Consider the following 18,486-nt stretch of genomic DNA (forward strand, 5'->3'; position numbering starts at 1 on the left):
AAATCTTATTCTTCACTGTTCAATTCTCAGATAGACTCTGAGTTTGGACACATGCGTATCTCATAGGTGTGTGCATCATGGGGCTCAAGAGGAAGATGATGTGTGTGAGAATGGAAGTAAGGATGTCAGCTGAGAGATGCACTCTAGAATTAGCAGAGGATCAGAACATAGTATATACAGTCACCATAAAGAGACAGACCATCTCCAAAGACAGCAACTCCTGCCCTTGACCTACTGGAAGCTGTTGGCCCAGTGGCTCCCATGAACTTGACAGGGACGGTCTCTCCTCCCTCATTCGAAGGGCACTGAAATGGATGCATCATGGGGTCACAGGCTGGTGCTATGGAGTACACAAATGGAACTAACTCCTTCTAGTGCCACGATTACGAGGCAACTGCTGATAATTTGGCTTCCTCTGTAGCCTGCCTACAGGGTGAAATAAGCTAATCAAGCCAATTTGAATACATAGTCCACTTGACATTGCATTTATCAACGTAAATCATGATAGCTAACCATTATCCGGTGCTTACTGCACATCAGACAACATTCTAAGCAATTTATGTCCATTATCTTGTTCAGTCCTCTCAACAGGACCACAAGCTAAGTCACCTATCCAAGGTCACACAGCGAGTTAATAGAGAAGCCAGGACTGGAATCTAGGAAGCCTGCATCGAGAATGTGTACTCTTCACCTCGGTGTTGCCAATAGTCTGATTTTAATCAACAGGGTTGTTGTGGTATCATTAATTAGCATATTAACACCTGTCATTTGGGAAGCATTACTAAAATCCTATTTCCAGTGCTAATGGGCGACAGCTAACCCAGGACCATAGAGAATTCCCCAAGGACACAACACCCTCTTGGGTGAGCTGCCAGCCCACGGTTGCCAGAAAACATCTCCGTCCACTGCCATCCCAGGATATCTTCCCTTTTAAATTCCTCACTTGAAAAAAATGAACTACTTCTTATTTTCTTTGTTGTCGTTTCAATTTGACTAGTGTTCACATTGTCACTTCAGTAAAACAGTGTAATCCCCTTTATTACTGGGAATCCAAGGAGTTGGATTTCTTGTGTGGATTAATTCAGAAAGTCGGTAACCTCGCCTCCTATTTGTCTAAACCAAATCTCCAGGCTCTGCTTTGAGGTTTTTGAAATATCACCCAAATCATAGACAGTTAAGGACACGGGCAGGAACATCATGTGATTCACAGCACCGTCCCTGGCTCCAACGTATCACGCACGGAAACTGGGTTCAGTGTCCTATTTTCATCATGAATAAACAGCCAAACTCTTCCTCCCCACTGATTTTTATTTTGTATCCCTTAACTGAAATAAAATTAAGTTATCCTTACCTGGATTAACTCTCTCAAATACCTTGAAGGTACATGAGATGATATTACTAGTTTTCATATTCTAGTTAAATCACTAAAACATACATTTCTGAACATGGAATACAGCATCATGTTAGAGTGTGGTATTTGCCTACCGACTCCATTTATAGTACATTTTTACAATATATTATTGTGCTTTTTAAAATATAAAATGCTTTACAAATACTGCTCATCATAATTCAACATTTCCCAAAATGTGTACTGTAGAACATAGGTTACATAGAATACTAGTAGTGGTAACCCCAAAAGGAAAAAATACGGGTTCTAAAGCCTTGTAAATACTGGACACAGTGAGTCAAATAGGTCTCTTTCCTGCATGACTTCTCAGAGCCTTTCATTTATTACATATTATATACTGTGAATCTTGAAGGGCAGGCAACAGTACAAATCAGTGTTTCTCTTACTATCTGTAGTAAAGGATCAGTTTCAGGTTTTTTCCCCCAACTCACAGAAGAGCATTACTTTACTAAAGTATAATAAAAAGTGACTTACTAGAAAACAAATAAACAATAAATACAAAATACAATCAATTTTTTATTGTTAGATTTAACAGATGTAAAATCGTGAAGTCAAATTTCCACTCAGGTTTCTAAACGTCTATTCTCAGCTTTCGTACACATCACATAATGGGCAGGAAAGAAGCTGTGAGCCAGCATAAGGGGATGGATCACAGTTTGAGCAGCAGTGGATCTAGCACTGACCACACATATCTAATCACTGATCTCTGATGCAGATGATATAATGAGTCTGGCGTTCAAGGAACTAGGGGTTGAAAAATTCTGCTTTACTTTCAAAATCTTTTTTACTGCTTATCCCAGTTTAATTGCCATCAGAGGAAAATCCTCTGATTAAGAATAGAGTAAGTTTGAATTCTGTTCTTTTACAACTCAGAGGTAAACACAGTCAAAGTGAGTGAAACGTTGGGCATCTGAAGGTGTGGAAGATGGGGCCTGGTCATTGTTCTCTGCTGATACCTGCAAAGTCCAACCAAAGCAAAAGCTAGTTGGAAAAAGAGGAGGGAAAAATGTGCGACACCTGCTTGCATTTGAGTTTATTTAAATAAATTTCCACTGTAAGGAAGCAGATTCCCCCATCCTAGAGGTACCAGCATTCTGTACAAACCCACAGTGATCATGTGAATTTCAACTAGGCTGATCCTAGATTCTCATCACTTTGGATCAATCAATCACATTTTGAGTTGACTTCTTTGTACCAAGCAATGTGTCAGATTCTCTGTCTTTTCAGATTTGGAGCCTGGTTTGTAATATAAAAGTCAAATAAAAGGTTTCCTAAGAGCTACTGGTATTTCGCCTAAGCTTTTCTTCCTTGTCAGAAATAATAAATTATAAAATCACAAAATGCAGTTTTAAGAAATGTGCCCTTGTCTAGGAAAAAAAAAAAAAGATTAATTGTAAAATTCGACTCCAAGTTTGGAAGAGTTCTAAAAACCAAAGCAAATAAATTCTGTTGATATTGGGCTTTTGACACTGTTGTTGAAACTGAAACCAAATTACTTGAATGTAGTTTCAGGTGATAAAAATGAACACTTCTTCCAGCAAAATGTTTTAACCAGAACTGAAACACACAGGAAAGGTGTTTCTGCTTGTCAGTCTTCACAATGGTTTTTAAGAAAGGTGAAAGTTGGTGTTATACATACATGCAAAAGGCGCCTGGTTAATAATAATTATAATTGAAATGTGAATAATCACAATAGATGAAATGAATTATTCAGCTTTAGAATCCTTTTAAAAAGAGAAGACATTCTTGAAAACTAAATGAATGACTCCGTGACGGGGAGAGCACTGTCAATATTTGAGGTCAGAATTATCATTCATTACCCTTTTGCCGAAGACTACCTTGGTAGGCTGGAAATCCAGAGCCAACAGTAGAAACAGAAAAAAAAAAAAAAATTCTACTATTGAGAGTATTTCCACTGGCCCAGAAACCTAGGAAACTCGTAAGTAAAATGTTGTTGGTTTCAGGTGACCTTTTCTCTCCTGTAGTCTTCTTACTTTTGCTAAAACCCCATTTGAACACCTGAAAAGGTCATTGTCTTAGTGCAGGCACCAGAGCATTGATAATGATGATGGAAATTTCGCTTTCCCCATCGAGTCAACCTATGCCACAAGCTGCTTGACATTAGGGTGTGGGCAGGGTGAGCCCTATAGAAAGGTATCAGATGGGGTGTCACTTGAGAAGTGGCAACATCTCCACTTTGTCCTCCAAATTTCTCTCCCCTTGAATGCTATTAACTGAAATTTTCAGCCTTGAAATTACTATTTGAATTAAGAAAGAAAGTCCTCATAATCTCAGTATCCTTTGTGAATACCTTATTAGGGCTGGCATTTTTAAATAGAGGAGCCTGACTCACAGCATGGTGTGAAGGCATAGGATACAAATGTGGGGATGGCAAGGAGAAAGTGAAACGTCTTGCATCCATTGATCACTGAGTGGTGAGAAAGGACAAAAGCCAAAGAACCACCTAGGCGCTCTGTGGGCATCATAGGGGGAAGGTAGGCACCAGGGATGAGATGTACTCACGTAGAGCTTAGCCTGGAGCTCACTCGTGTGAAGTACCTACAACACACTGGTACACGTCATGTGCTCAACAGTCTTCCCTCTCTCTCCTCTTCTCCTAGGGAAGAGCCTGATCTAGGGGATGGGTTCACATCACAATAAACCTGAGCTGGACTTCCCTGTTTTGCAGTTTGAGATTAACATCCTATAAATCTTACCCTCTAAGTCTCAAAATTGTAAGGAGAGAGTAGAGATTTTAGACAATTTAATACATTTCAGTTGCTTTCTTATTTCATCTGTTTATTCACATTTTCCAAAAGAGCACACTGACAGTGCTACTTTAAACCTGGATATAATAGGTTGCTTACCTGGGCCTTTACCCACTCAACATAGTGCTCAAGTAGGAAAAGGTAGTTGGCATAATTTGCATTTAGGATGGGAGGAAACCCAGATGTAAAATGAGTAAGAAAAATCAGAGTTCAGAGTTAGATTAAGGACCCCTGGTCTCCATCGGTCTACCCGATGTTCTACAGAACTACAATTTCAAGCCTTAAACATTACATGCAATGTACTGAAGCCATTTATATAGCATTGGGTTGGGACCTGATGAAGTTCAATGAAGGGCAAGAACTGGGTCTTATTACTGCTCTACCACAGGACCCACTGACAAAATGTCACATGCATTAGATGCTCAATATTTATTTGTTAAATCTTTGAGTATGTAGAAGAGAAGCTACTGAGGAAGAGTTAGGGAAGAACACAAAAAGCATGGAACTTAGGAAGACATTTTAAAAATTTCATTTAAGAAAACCAGGTTCGTAGGACCAGTAAATTGTTGTAACAGGTAGCTCTGGTGCCCATATCAAATTTCTTCCTGGCACCTGGAATTCTGGCTACAATTACAGTGGACAGTCCTGTGCAAGTGTAGATTCACACCTCGTGGATGTGCCTTCCTCTTGTACATCCTGTACCTTTCTGCTTCTGCCCCAGGACCTTTTCTCATGCTGCCAAGTCTCTTCTATCCACACACACATGCAAACAGGAAGTGCAAGTAAGTTAATGTTTACAGTAGACATCCTCAACCCAAGGAGGATGTGAGCCTGGAGATAAAGTTTCCAGCATCCCCTTCCTTAAGGAGACAGTTTTAAGAGGAATTCTGTTTGCCACCGAGGAGGTGAGGCCAAATTAAGCCCTCATTGCCTATGGCAGAGACTTAGAAATACACCCCTAGCACGGGCTTCTCTTCCCTCTCCCCTCACTCTCCGGACTCCTCACTCCTGGTCCCCAGGAGCAATTCCCAAAGAAACTGGCTGCATTGAGCCCTCGACTCAGACCCCACTTTCAGGGGAAATCAACCTAAGACAATCATTTGAAGGGTATGTTGACTAAGACTCAAAGTGTGGCAGGAAATATGTACAAGAAATAGACAAACAGAATTAGTATGGGGAGTGTTTTGATAGAGGAGGTAAGATGGGCCATAGTCAACACTGGTGTTTGGCTCTTAAGAACCACCATGGGGCCCAGCTGTTAACACAATTTCTGTACCACCTGGAAGACAGCTCCTGCTCCCCACATTAACCTGCTTCCCCAGCCCCTCTCCTGGATGCCCAAGAGTGCCTCACAGCCCAGCAACTAAAGGAACGATGCCGGGAGCTCCCGAGACCTCGCTCCAGTGCCATGGCTAGTATAAGGTTCATGCCCTGCAACACTCATTATTGCATAGTCTGAATGTCATCTTTGGCTATCACAATTCCTAGGAAATACACCTAATTTTAGAGATGGGGGAAGTGGTTATCATGGAAGATATTCCTGAAGAACTGACAGTGAAGTTGGAAAGGTGCTGCACATGGAGAAAATAGCTCACGTCACAACCTAGAAGTGAGGGAAAGTACAGCACTTTCTAGGAAGCAAGAGGTATTCAACACAGCTAGACAGGAAAATAAACAGAGGCCACATCAAACAGGTTCCCTCAGATCCAGTTAAGAGCTGACACTCTTCCAAAGCCATTGAAAGAGAAAGGCTCCCATCAGAGAGGTCATGATGGTCCCTCACATCTAACTCAGGGTCTGAGTCTCTGTCCGGAACGGATGGACAAGCTCCCTAAATGAGCTTCTTTCCAATGGCTTTCCCTGAATAATAGCCTCAAATATGCACTGTATTGTCTGCTTGCTTCCCACCTGCCAGCCATAATTAGCGTGTTTATATTAAGTTATTCAGTCCTCACAATCAACGTGTGAATTGGGTGCTATTATTATTCCCACTTCACAGGTGAGGAAGCCAAGTCAGAAAGAGGTAGAATAATCTGGCTGAAGTTACAGTGCCAGCAGGTCATTGAGCTGGCTCCCAAAGTCTCATGTTCTACACTTTAGAGAGACAAATGCAATTTCAAATTAAGGACATGAAATTCAGAAGCTGTTCTACACAGTGTTTTTCTCAGAGCCAGAGCTGGGTTTCAGAAAAGTGTATCTATCCAGATTAATAATGAGTGAACAGAAACCCAAGGATCAATTATAGGAGTTTTGAGTCTAAAAACACATCGTGTTGGGTCAGCATATCCCAAAGCCAGTGATGAGTTTCACCACATCATAAATATATAATGTACAGAAAACAGAAGAAAACTCAATGGCTCGTCAATGATTGACATTCTAAAGAACATATTTGGGATTTGGAGAGTAAGTGGAGATGAAAAAGGTGAAATATTTATAGATCTCAACTTCTCATTTACCAGGGAACGCAAATGTGAGTGATTCAAACGTCCTTAGTGGGTAACCACAATTTTGGAAGATACGAAGAAGTAGGAATTATGCTCCCCAAATATGGGAAGTGTGCTTCCCAATCTCCAGGAGTTTATGATCTTGAACAGAAAGCCAAGATACATGCATAAACAACTACGACATAAAACAGGACGCAATAAATGCTCCGAGACTGTCTGAATGCAGTACCAGGGACCCTTAGAGGGCAGATCCGGGAAGGCAGTACACAGAATATAGACTTACAGGTGGGTCTTGAAGGCAGACATGGGGAGGATGGGAAAATTCCAAAGAGAAAGAGGAGCAGTCAAAATGAGGAGGTAGTAAACAATACCATTTTGTAAGTGAGGAAACAGTAAATAATTCAGATTGATTCAGTGTATCATTATTCCGTTACAAAATGGAGTGAAGACATTCATTCATTCAGCATGTTTTCGTCCCATGCCTCCTATGTCTCAGACGTTGTGCTAGGCACTGCGGATGGAGACTTCAGTGGGCAAAATAAGCACAATGGGGATTATTTCCAGTGGGATCGGCAGATAGTAAGGAAGAAAAGCAAATAACCAAAGTGATTAAGTTGAGATAAGTAGCCTGAGGACTCCAAAGGGACATTGGTTTTGCAGCCAAAGGCGTTTGGAGTTCTTCGATAGGCAATGAGGCATCACTGAGGGTTTCTGGTCAGTAGTGTGGCGGGGGTGGGGGGGCGGTGACAATAAGTGGATTTGTGAGACCCTTGATCTCAGGACAGAATGGAGGAGGAAAGACTGGAGCAAGGGGACCAGTCGGGAGGCTTCTGCTCTAGTCCCGGCGGGAGCTGATGTGGGGCTGAATTTAGGTAGTGGATGTGGAACTTGGAAAGCATACATGGGAGAAAATACATGGAAAGTAATCACAGGCCTTGGTAGACAGTTGGATGTAGCAGATGAAGGACAGTCAGGAGCCATAGCCAAGGATGATGATGGTGCCACTAGCATCCTACGGAACCAGAAGAAGATGGCTTTGAGGTTAAAACAAACGTAACATTCTAATCTAACATCTATTTGGAAATGTCTACTGGTCCATCAAGATTGCTATCTGAGCACCTGTATTTTGTACTAGGTACTGTCAGGGATGTTTCCAATAAGTAGATTAAAAGCCTGCAATTTGGGTAGCAAATCTGAGCTGAAAAGAGAGCTATATGAGAATTATCCATCTAGACATGACAGCTGAAACCAAGGAAAGAGAGAAATACTGAGACACATCTGACACCACGTGTGTCACTGGGATCTCTTTTTATTTTCAGGTAGAATTATTTTTTCTAGACTGAAGACAAAGAAGAATGCTAGTTCCCTTCAGAAATATTTTCTGTCCGGGCCACTCTTGGCTTTTCATGTAATTCCCCAACACATTTAAAGAAACATGGGCTTGCGGATTCCTCAAGCCTCTTCCGTGCTCCCTCGTGCACGCAGTGCCAGCAGCCCAGGGGGAAATGACAGTTGTACTGCCGCAGTGTGAGAAGCAGCTTCCTGCAGGTCTTTAAAGCCATTATATTCTACTTAACTGCTTTTGGTATTTATAAATATTAATTGAATAACTTAGCCTTTCATTAAAAAAAATTAAAATTGAGGGAAAAAAAATCCATTCTCCGCTACGCGTGCTGTTGCTTGTGTCTCTCTAGGTCAAGGGGGGGAGCCCAGACGTCAGTGGCCTCAGGAGGTGGCTCACCTAACAGCAGACGGGACTCAGGAAAGGCAAAAGGAGCCTCTGAAGTCTGGCTTGAAAATCTACTCCCATAGTGCTAGTTTTTATTCTGAGGTGACGTCTAGAAGATTTGCTTGAAAGTAATTTCATGCAGGGACTAGGGTGGATAAAGGTGAAGAAGAAACGAGATTGCTTGTGAGATATTTGCTGAAGCCAGGTAATGACCAAATGGGGGTTCATCTGACTGTTCTCTCTATTTTCGTATGTGTTCATGTTTTCCATAACAAAAGAGTATATTGCTTACTTTAAATGTGTTCTGAGAAGTATCTGGGCTTTGATGCTGCTCCCCTCTGAAAGAAGCAGGAATAAACTGTAGAAAAGCCAGAGTTCCCAAGAGCAGCAGCCTGAGATGGTCATAAATTGTGACTACCTCCCAGGGAACTTCCAGGGTAGACTGAGCACACGCCTTTATCCCCACGTTCTCAAAAAGAATCATAATGAAATAGCGTGACTACTGCACAAAAGGGAAACTGATGCAAAGGTGCATTGTGAACAGGAGGTTGATCTTCATTAGTTGGGGGGTGCTGCTGAATTTCTGAAAGATAGAAACAATCATATGGCAGTTTAATCTGAGCAGAAGAAGGCTTAGCAGAGGGCTGCAGGGGGTGTGGAAGCCACTTTTCATCACAGAAACTTGGAGAGGCCCAGACTCTGAAAGCATGAAAAGGACAAGTACATTTGAAAGAGCATGAAACTAACAGAATGGCTTCCCTGACACTAAAGCTGCTTGCGGATTCATTCTGACTTAAAATTCTTGCAACTTGCTTTACTCATTTCTCTGGCAAACCTCCGTCTCTGCTTCACCTGCTCAGTTGCTTTTGTGCAAAACAGCCCCCAACCTTTCCATTACACTCTCCACTCTCTATACATTCTTTACCCAGAACAGCTTATCCTTTAACCCAGAAGCTGTGTTCTAGGAAGGTGGTCATGGGCTGAGAGCCTCAGAAGAATGAACAGACTCTGGAGTTTCTCCGTGACACCAGGTGAATTCATCAAGATTAAGAAGAACACAGCACCCAGGAAAATGCTCTGATTATTGTCACCTTTCTGTTCCATCCAGTTTTTCTATAAAACCTCAGGACACCAACCCTAAGAGGGGTTCGCAGTCTCTAAGGCATTAGCCTGCCATGACTCCCCTTTGCCTGGCAAAGCAATAAAGCTGTTCTTTTCTGATTCTCCCCAAACTCTGTCTCTGAGCCTCAATTCAGCTACTGGGGCACAGAGACCAGTTTTTCAGCCACACAAGTCTGCCCAGCACACTTGTCCCCAAATCGCTCTGTGCAGAGATGCCAGCAGTAGTGGTGTTGGCCCCCCAAGGGTAGCAGGAGATCAGCTCTCAGAAGAACCTGAGTAAGTCACCTGGGAAGGACTGAGGCTGACATACCTGGCTCACAGATGCTAAATTCACAGCCACCGCTTTGTCAGAACAGCCTTCTTGGGGAAGCGCACCCACACGATGCCAGAAGAAACCCTGGCCATCCACCTAGTACTGAAGACAGTAATGTTAACAGTCAGGAAACTCCAGACATTGCAGAAAAAGATAAAGGTAAACACGCCAGAAAAATCATCCCAGAGGAAATAGAGATAATTTAGGAAAGAAAAGATAACTTTTTAAATATAACTAGTAAACTTAGAGAGATTGGAAAAGATAATCTAACCACAAATTAGAAGAGGATACTGTTAACAATAGACATCTGAGAGAACTGTAAATGAAAATTTGGATCATCAGAATGAACAATTTAGTGGAAGACATGGAAGATAAAGGTGAGGCCATCTCCCCAAACCTTCAAGATATCAAATATTCATCTCATCAAAGTGCCAGAAAGAGAAACTAGAAAACATGGAAGAGTGATAATAATTTTCAGAAAATAAAATAAAATTTCCCAACACTGGAGGGGGACAAAGTCTAATTTGAAAGAACTCACTAAGCTTAAAAAAAAAAAATCTATGCCTAAAATAAAGCCTCATAAAGTTGAAAGGTAAAACTCTATAATGTAAAAATAATTAATACAATCTAGCCATTAGAAGTTGTGGAAAGAAAAATATAAATCCTGTCTTATGTAAAAAGGAATCAAGAGATATCACTGACATTGGATATATCAAGAAATAGAGGTTCAATTTATTACTTGAAATCATTAAGGTAGCCAGTAGAAGATCTAAAAATAATAAATGAGTAACAAACTAATAGGTGTAAAAGGAGAGAAAGACACAGGCTTCTGTAAGGATGCGCTATTCCTCCTCTTTCACAACATGGTGGCAATAGATACTGTCTGAATTCAGTCAATCAAGGAATTGAGATATAAAAGCATAGCGTTCAGAGTTTTACAGATAACTGCATGAAGAAAGAGAAATTGCCAGAAGAATTACTAATAGAAATGGGAACAGTGGGCACGTCAGCTTCGGTCCTCCCCAGTGGTGGGTTTAGTTTCTTCAGAGAGCTGATCTCTTTTTCAAAAAAAAAAAGTATTTTTTTTTATTGAAGGATAGTCAGTTTACAATGTTGTGTCAATTTCTGGTGCACAGCATAATGTTTCCATCATCTGTATACGTACATATGTGGGGCAACACCACAACAGTTAGTACCTCTGCCCAGAGTTGTGGGGAAATGGCTGGAGGCAGTTACTTCTGAGGGAGTAAACTTAGGGGCTGAGGAGCCTGAGAAGAGGTGGAAAGGCACAAGAAGGTTTCATTTTATAACCAGATTTTATGTGCCTGAAATATAATACATATGTTTAATTTATATTAAAAAGCTCTCCCTGCTGGATCAAAAAAAAAATCTGAACTTATGAAGCTTTTTCAAATAGGTGAACATACCACTGATACAAGTTGTGCCAAGCAGAGGCAGAATATCACCATGATTAAAACAAGTTCTAAGCCCATGACAGCAACCAAGTCATTCTAGGCAAGAATTCTCACGATGGAGACTAGTGTTGCCAATGGCTGTGGACAAGGCAGTTCAGCTGGATATTTGCTAGTGCTTTTTGGTTGTTTGTTTCATAAATAATTTTTATATAAGAAATGCATAAAAATACACTATGCTCTGAAGATAAAATGTATACATTTTAACTAACAGCAAATATCACCATAAAACAAATACATATAGACATATACATACAGTGGCAGCCTACTAGTGAGCAGAGAAAAATATACATATGCAAACACAAAAAGATTAATATATTAAAATATACTGACCTCCTATTACTAAGAAATAATAATATATGCATGTGCAAGCAAACACAGACTCTAATGAAATTATATAACATATCCAGGAGATAATAATTAACAGCTTATATAACACGAATGCTGAATTACTAAGACACATCAGAAATAAGATTGCTAACCTTGAACAATAAAAGCTTTAGAGGGACAACCTAAAACGTTAGTGGGAAGAGGAAAAAATAGTAATATTAATGTCAACATATTTGATTTTCCAGCACTGATGCTATTGATCACCTCCTGAGGCACTTTGGTTGGAAACAACCATTTGTCTGATGTAATTTTATTTCAGTTATTATTCCCAACAGCTACTTTTTCAAATGGAAAGTGCAAAATAAAACCAGATTTGAAAAGTTGGGAAGGTGCTTTGTTTTTTTTCTTTTTCCAGTGGGTTGTAGTAGACAAAACCTCTAAACAGAAACACAGAAAGAAAGATCCGTTTGGTCAAGCAAGGCTACTGATTTCAGAAAATCATACTTTAAATTTGGGTCAGCATTTATTTAAGCATCCCTGAGTCCATCTCAGACTGGCAACCCAAAGTCCACAAAAACAGCTCCTGCCAACCGTAAAAGGGTTGCACACAGAGAATTATGGCAAGCCCCTGAGAAGGCATTCCATTTGTCTGGGTCCACTAAGTTTCACTGTAGTCCAGCAGTCTTTTGGAAGATAAATGCCTTATTTGAGATAGGGAGGCTGGCTGATGGAGGCTGATAGAGATGACAGATCTGGACCAGCTATCATTCTGGTGTTAGGAAAGCATCAAAGCCTCACTAATCCCGACAGCTTTGAGCTACCCAGTATCTGCCTCTCTCCCTCCCTCAGCAGAGTGGAGTTTCCAGCAGCCAACATCCTGCCATATAATCCGCAGGCTGTCTTCTCAGCGGCTCTCTCTCACGTATGGGGAGTTGTGCAACACAACTTTCTATTTGCATATTCTTGAGAGCGTGTTATTTTAGAGCTATCTAAAGGTTAATATTCTTTTTACCTATTAAAAAGAGTGCTGGTCTCAGTAATGTAGGCTTACCGCCAGGCAGCCCACACTGCTTATTTGCTGCCTATTTGAATAACAGAATCATGCCATAATGAAACCTTTTTAACATATGGTAATTTAATTGCGGAAACCCTGTCTATTTCAACAAAAGCCTTCCAATAAGTAGCTTTAAAGATTAAGTTATGGGAGGCGACTCTCATGCCATCTCCCAGTGGATGGGTATTACACTGCATTACACCCCTGCCATTCTATGCCAGCACAATGGCAGGCTTGGATCTCCTTAACTCAGCTCTGAAATTAACACTTGGGTTTATAAACCATATAAACCAATGAATCACTCTGCACGGTTGAGGGAGTCCGCTTTCAACCAACATCAGAACTCGATATTCTGTGTTGAGAATTACAGAAGAGGGAATGGGTAGGATCCTGCAGATCTACAGATATGACAGGCTTGCACTTGCTTACATTCTGAGGTCTGCTCTAGAGATACACTGTTTCCTGCTTACACTTTGGCCCTACCAATGCCAAATGAAGGAAGTCCTTATAGCTCTGAGTGATCCAGCCCGACTCACCAGGAGACTACAGTCTTCATGAAGTAGTCACCAGAGTCTGTTCCCTTGAAACAGGTCCAAATATGTAGCTGGTCAAAGATTCTGGGAGTCCCAGCTCGGTTCTAGTAGATATCAACTCCCTCATGTGCTATCCCCAGCATGGGTCATGACCTAACATGATAGATCATTCATGTGAGATTATTCTAGGTATCAGCAGAGTATGTCCCAGGGGGTTCCTTGTGATGACAGCGTTGTTCTGAGAGTTCCTTAAGACCCAACACCAACTACAAAGTGTAGCATACAAGCGGAACCACAGAGACGAGACTGAGGATTAGAAAGCAGATGTAGGTCAGCGGGAGACATTAGAAAGAGAAGAGATGGAACCTATAAGGAATCAGAAATATAACGTATTCATTGCCTCTCCCCCTTAAGACAATCATTCCATGACTGCACTCTCCTTACAAACTGTGATACCTTGCTTTTCACTCATTTGCAGAGATCTGAAATGGAATCAGCCTTCTCACTGCACGCAAGTTTGGATGGGTATCTTCTGCGGCCAGCAACCTCTGGAGCACATTTTACAGTTTATTAACATCATTACTGAGTCTCAATACAGAAATGTTAGAATCAAACAACAATCCTCACAGCCTTTTTTCCTGGACTGAAGGACAGCCCCTGGATGTTTTAAGGAAACAGAAAACTCAAGCCTTGCCATTACCTACAACGCGTCAGTGGGAGGGCTTCACAACAAAACAGCTTTTGTCTAGGGCTACCTTATGCAATCTTGGTTCCTAACCAAGACTTGTTAAGGAACATATTTTAAGAAGATAGCTTCATTTCCCTATAATTATTGGTCACTGTTCTGCTCAATGAGTATGCCATTTGGAAGTCTTTCCCCAGCACCATCAAAAGGAAAATTATCAGCATTTAATGGGACTATTTCAGAAACGGTGAGATAAGAGTCCTCCTGACTCAGCATGCCTAAATGATTTGCCTGAGATCATCCAAAACACTGTGGTCCTTGGAAAGGCTCAGTCATTAATTCCCAGGCCACTGCTGGAAACATTCGTACATGCACTCCATCACCCGTCAGGACCCCGCACGCCTGCCTTCGGTCCGGAGGTATGCCTTCCCATGGCACTCACTGAGTTCAGTCCTTCTTGCTATTCTTTGAGGATGAATTGTTTAAATGGTTCCTACCTTATGATTATAATTCGGCAGGGCACTGTTACCTTATTAATTAGGTGAGCACTCTGTAATTTATTAGTGCAGGAGCACTGGGTGTTTTCTTTACTTATAATTGCTCTGAGCACACCCAGGGAATCTAAAATTGGAGGGGCTGGGGAATTACGAGCACTGCCTGAGGGGAAAGAATGTAATCATCCCTTCTTGCTTATTCAAAGCAATCCTCTGGGTGAACAGGAGACTGAGGAAGGGCAGGAGCTGGGAAAGCAGCCAGTCCTCCCTGCCTGCCCACTCTCCTCCCCCCGCCCTGCCCCAACAGACACAGGGAACTCAAGGAAGCTGGGCTGTTTAAGAAGTAATTGCCTTTGGTGGCTCTAATTGACTTTTGAGCATCCCTCAGAGGTTGAGGTAAAGTGAGGTGCCTTGCAATCTGCACAATTTATCTTACTTGGGAAGAAGAGCTGAATGGATTCAGATCCTGAAAATCAAGCAAGTCCTATAAAAACTTCAACCACTGTAATTGAAGGAGAGACTGCTGATGGCAAAAGCTCTTCTTCCCCAAGGACTTGAGTGGGAGACAGCATGATCACCTTCCCCATCTGGTCTTGGACTTGTGGTCAAAGAGGATAGGAGATGGATGGCAGGAAGGAAGGCTGGGAGGAGAAAGAAGACAGGGATCCTGAAGGATCAATGGATGGGAGAGCAGAGAGGGAGGCATGGGAGCAACATGATGCTGGGTGCCTGGAGAACTCCCAGGTGGCTCACGGCTTGCTTGTATAGAGATGTTTTTTAACTTGACTGAATTTGGATTTCTTCCCCACACTAACAACTTTACCCACAATTCTGGTTTCCAGACCAATTAACATGAGAGAATACCGACTTTTGACTCTAGGAAATGAATTCAGGCCATACCAATATCTGTTAGGTCTGAAACACTTTTCCAGCTTCCATATTTGTGGCTGCTCTCTAGAAGGCTGGTGAACATCTACGTGGAAGGCTCTGAATGCATGGGCCAGTTTTATTTACATAATAAAAAATACTCCCCCCTTGATATTTTTAAGAACCTGCCATGGACCAAACCCTGTACAAATTGCTCTTATTTTTATCTACCCCCAAACAAAGATCTGTATAAGATAGAGGTTAAATGCTTAGGTTTTGTAACCAGACCAGACCAAGCTCACATCCCAGGTCTGCATCTTACTATCTATTGAACTTGAGCAGGTAGAACTGGCATCATGTGATTTGTAGTTTCTGGAATTTGGGAAGAATTAAGTAAGTGAGCAAAGCAGATAGCACAATGCTTAACACACAGTATCGAATCCTCAAGTAGTACCTGGGGGTGACCTCTTTGTCAGAAGCCAAAGGGTAGATGGACAAAGGACAAGACAGACTGAAGGTACAGAGATGGTACCTATGTACCTAGAAAGCTGAGCTTGTCTGTAAACCTACTTCTTTGTTCAACCTGGAAATATAAACGAGCCCCAATGATTAAAATGAAGCAACAGGTCTCCCCCTATCACTGGGTCAATGGCAAGGGGTGGGAGGGAGGCTCCAGCTCCTGTAAATCTTTCCCAGCCAGTTTCTGAAGCTCTCTGTCCTTCTTGTCATGACCACACAGCTCCCGGGTTACAGCACTGACATTTCCCAATAATTCCAGTGCTGGTCTTATCCTAATTACTCTCCCAAAAGGCTGCACTGAAGTGTGATACCCCGTTACCTCCTCCACACTCATTCCATCGCCCCATGCCCTGGAGCCACACTGCCACCTACTACAAAGCAGTGGGCAGATATAAACTGTATCCTCGATCCTTCCAGCTGCTATAAACTGACTCATTTCTGATTACTGCCTCTCTCCTTATGAGCCTGGCAACCATTTCTGAGGAGCCAAGATTGGAGACAATTTGAGAGATGATCCTTGTTATACTCAAAATCAACCACACACAGTCTACAGAGCAACCTCTCTCTACTATATGTAAATTCCTTCTTCCTCAGAAGCTCCACCCAGGAGGTTAGACAGTGGTACTTCTTTTCCAAATGCTTAGAAATCATAGTCCTGGGAAACAAGTTACCAACCTCAATAAAATACCTATGAGATCCCAAAAAAAAAGACCTCAACTGGTCTATCCACCTGCTCTCTCTGTCTTAATTCATCTCTTTCTTTTTGTTGTTTCATTGTTGTTGTTGTCAGATTCTTTCTTTTCCTGAGTTCCCGTTAAGGGTTCCTGAGTTCCCAATTAAGACACCCTTTTGGATGTCTTAATTTAAAATCTAAAGAATTCAAGTTAGAGTATCAGTGTGGTCCCTGAGGCCAGGTTCTGGCTGGTGAAATCCCCGTGCTCTAAATCCTGCAACAACCAAAGAGGGCGGAGAGATGGGGAGGAGAATCAGGAATCAAGGAACATAGGAACAACTTGGATCTCTTCCCACCAGGGATTCTTTCCCAACCTTGTCCTGACATACTTGTCAGAAATGACTGATGCAAAGGGGGTACCCTATTGCAAATTAGGTACTATGTTTTCTAGCCATTACAGACTGGCTCTCCAAAGCCAATAGAGAATTTATGAATTCGAAGCTTATTTGATAGTTTATAAGTTAATAACAGTTCACAAGATGTCAGGACTTTTCAGATCCTTTATCTATGATTTCACTGTGTCACTGTCTCATACCTCCAGAACGGCTCTGCTCTTGGATACATCGATGTACACTGTGGTAGAGCTACAGTCCCCAGGGGGATCAAAGATTAAGAAGCAAGAGAGAAACAATGAGATTTCAGGGGAGACTGGAACTTAGATGGAAAGCTGGTGAGAGAAAGTTGGTGAAAGGAAGCCAGGGGCCAGCGAAGGAGGTCCAGCAAGATGGAGGCCGGTTGGGAAACAAAACTGCAGCAAGGGCAAGAAACAGAAAAAGCAAAATTTATTCAGCGTCATACCTTAAATTGCTTTCCAGCTTTATGATTCTCAAAGCAAGTCAATATGCAAACCCTCCTGTCTTTTCATTTATTCAACAAGTTTATAGTGAATGCCTGCCGTGCACCAGTCACAGTTCTCAGCACTGGGAACACAGCAGTGAAGGAAACACAGATCATATCCTCACGGTGCTTGAATTCTGGAGGGAAGGCAGACAATAATAAGTAAACATAAAAGACCACTAATGACAAGCACTGTGATGGAAAACAAAGCAGGGTAGGAGGTTACAAAGTGGTAAGTGATGACAATTTATATAGGATGGTCAAGGAAGTCTTTGGGGGGGGGGGGGACTGACAACTAGGGAGAGACCTTTTGGGGGAAAAGCCTTTTGGGCAGAAGGAACAGCAAGTGCAAAAGCCCTGAGGCTGAAACACGATTGCCTGTTGGAATTGCACCCCAGAGGCCTCATGATGAGAATCAGGCAGGAGGGAGAGGGGAAGACAGGATTAGAGGTAGCCAGAGGCATGTCACACAAGACCTGTTAGGTCTGGGAAAGACTTTGGATTTCATTCATAGTTAATGTTGAGAATGCTCCAATGAAGCAAGTAGAGGGAGCTGCTGTACCATCTTTTAGAGCTGAGGAAATAGAAGTTCATCTTGAATTCAGGGCTCCTTTACTACAAATTTGGAGAGTTAGCAGGTAGGCCAAAAAGAGGTGATAGTTAGGGATGCTACCAAATGAACTTGAAAGGAAATGTAAACTTTAGGAAGGTACTGTAATTTGGGAGGGAAAAGTGGGACCATTTCTGTCTTCTCCATGGCCATTTTCATGCATGAAATTCCACCATTAGTAATTTATTCCTTTGTTACGATTTTTTTTCCATAAACACAGTATGTAATATTGATTCTCAGCAAACTGAGAAAGTCTCTGCTAAAATGGAGCACAAAATAGTAAGATGTCAGGAAGGGACAGGACAGTATTGAAAATAAAATGGACAAGAGCAAACATCCCCGAACAGGATATCCTGAGCATTCACTGTTGTAGGTCACGGGCTTGCTTAGGCAATAATTACCAAGTTGGTTCTTTCCCCTCTACTAACTATAGTTATAAATCCCCCTACTAACTACAATGATGACAAACTGTTATTAATAATAACCATGGCTAATACACATATGATGCCAACTATAATGCTGTGAGTATTTACATTCATAAACTCATTTAACCCCCTTTAGGACTTAG

The 18,486-nt window shown here is 41.8% G+C and overlaps 2 long non-coding RNA genes across 2 annotated transcripts in view; one reads left to right on the top strand and one right to left on the bottom strand.

The window, feature by feature from the left end:
• Positions 1–14,008, top strand: part of LOC135322774 (uncharacterized) — a 37,488-nt gene extending 23,480 nt beyond the window's left edge. The window contains exon 3 of the long non-coding RNA XR_010383609.1: positions 13,652–14,008. This is a non-coding gene — a long non-coding RNA (uncharacterized LOC135322774). The remainder of the gene's footprint in view (positions 1–13,651) is intronic.
• Positions 1–18,486, bottom strand: part of LOC116157203 (uncharacterized) — a 153,974-nt gene that overhangs the window by 45,686 nt on the left and 89,802 nt on the right. The window lies entirely within an intron of this gene.

Source organism: Camelus dromedarius, chromosome 13, assembly GCF_036321535.1.
Source record: "Camelus dromedarius isolate mCamDro1 chromosome 13, mCamDro1.pat, whole genome shotgun sequence".
NCBI classification, from domain to species: Eukaryota; Metazoa; Chordata; class Mammalia; order Artiodactyla; family Camelidae; genus Camelus; species Camelus dromedarius.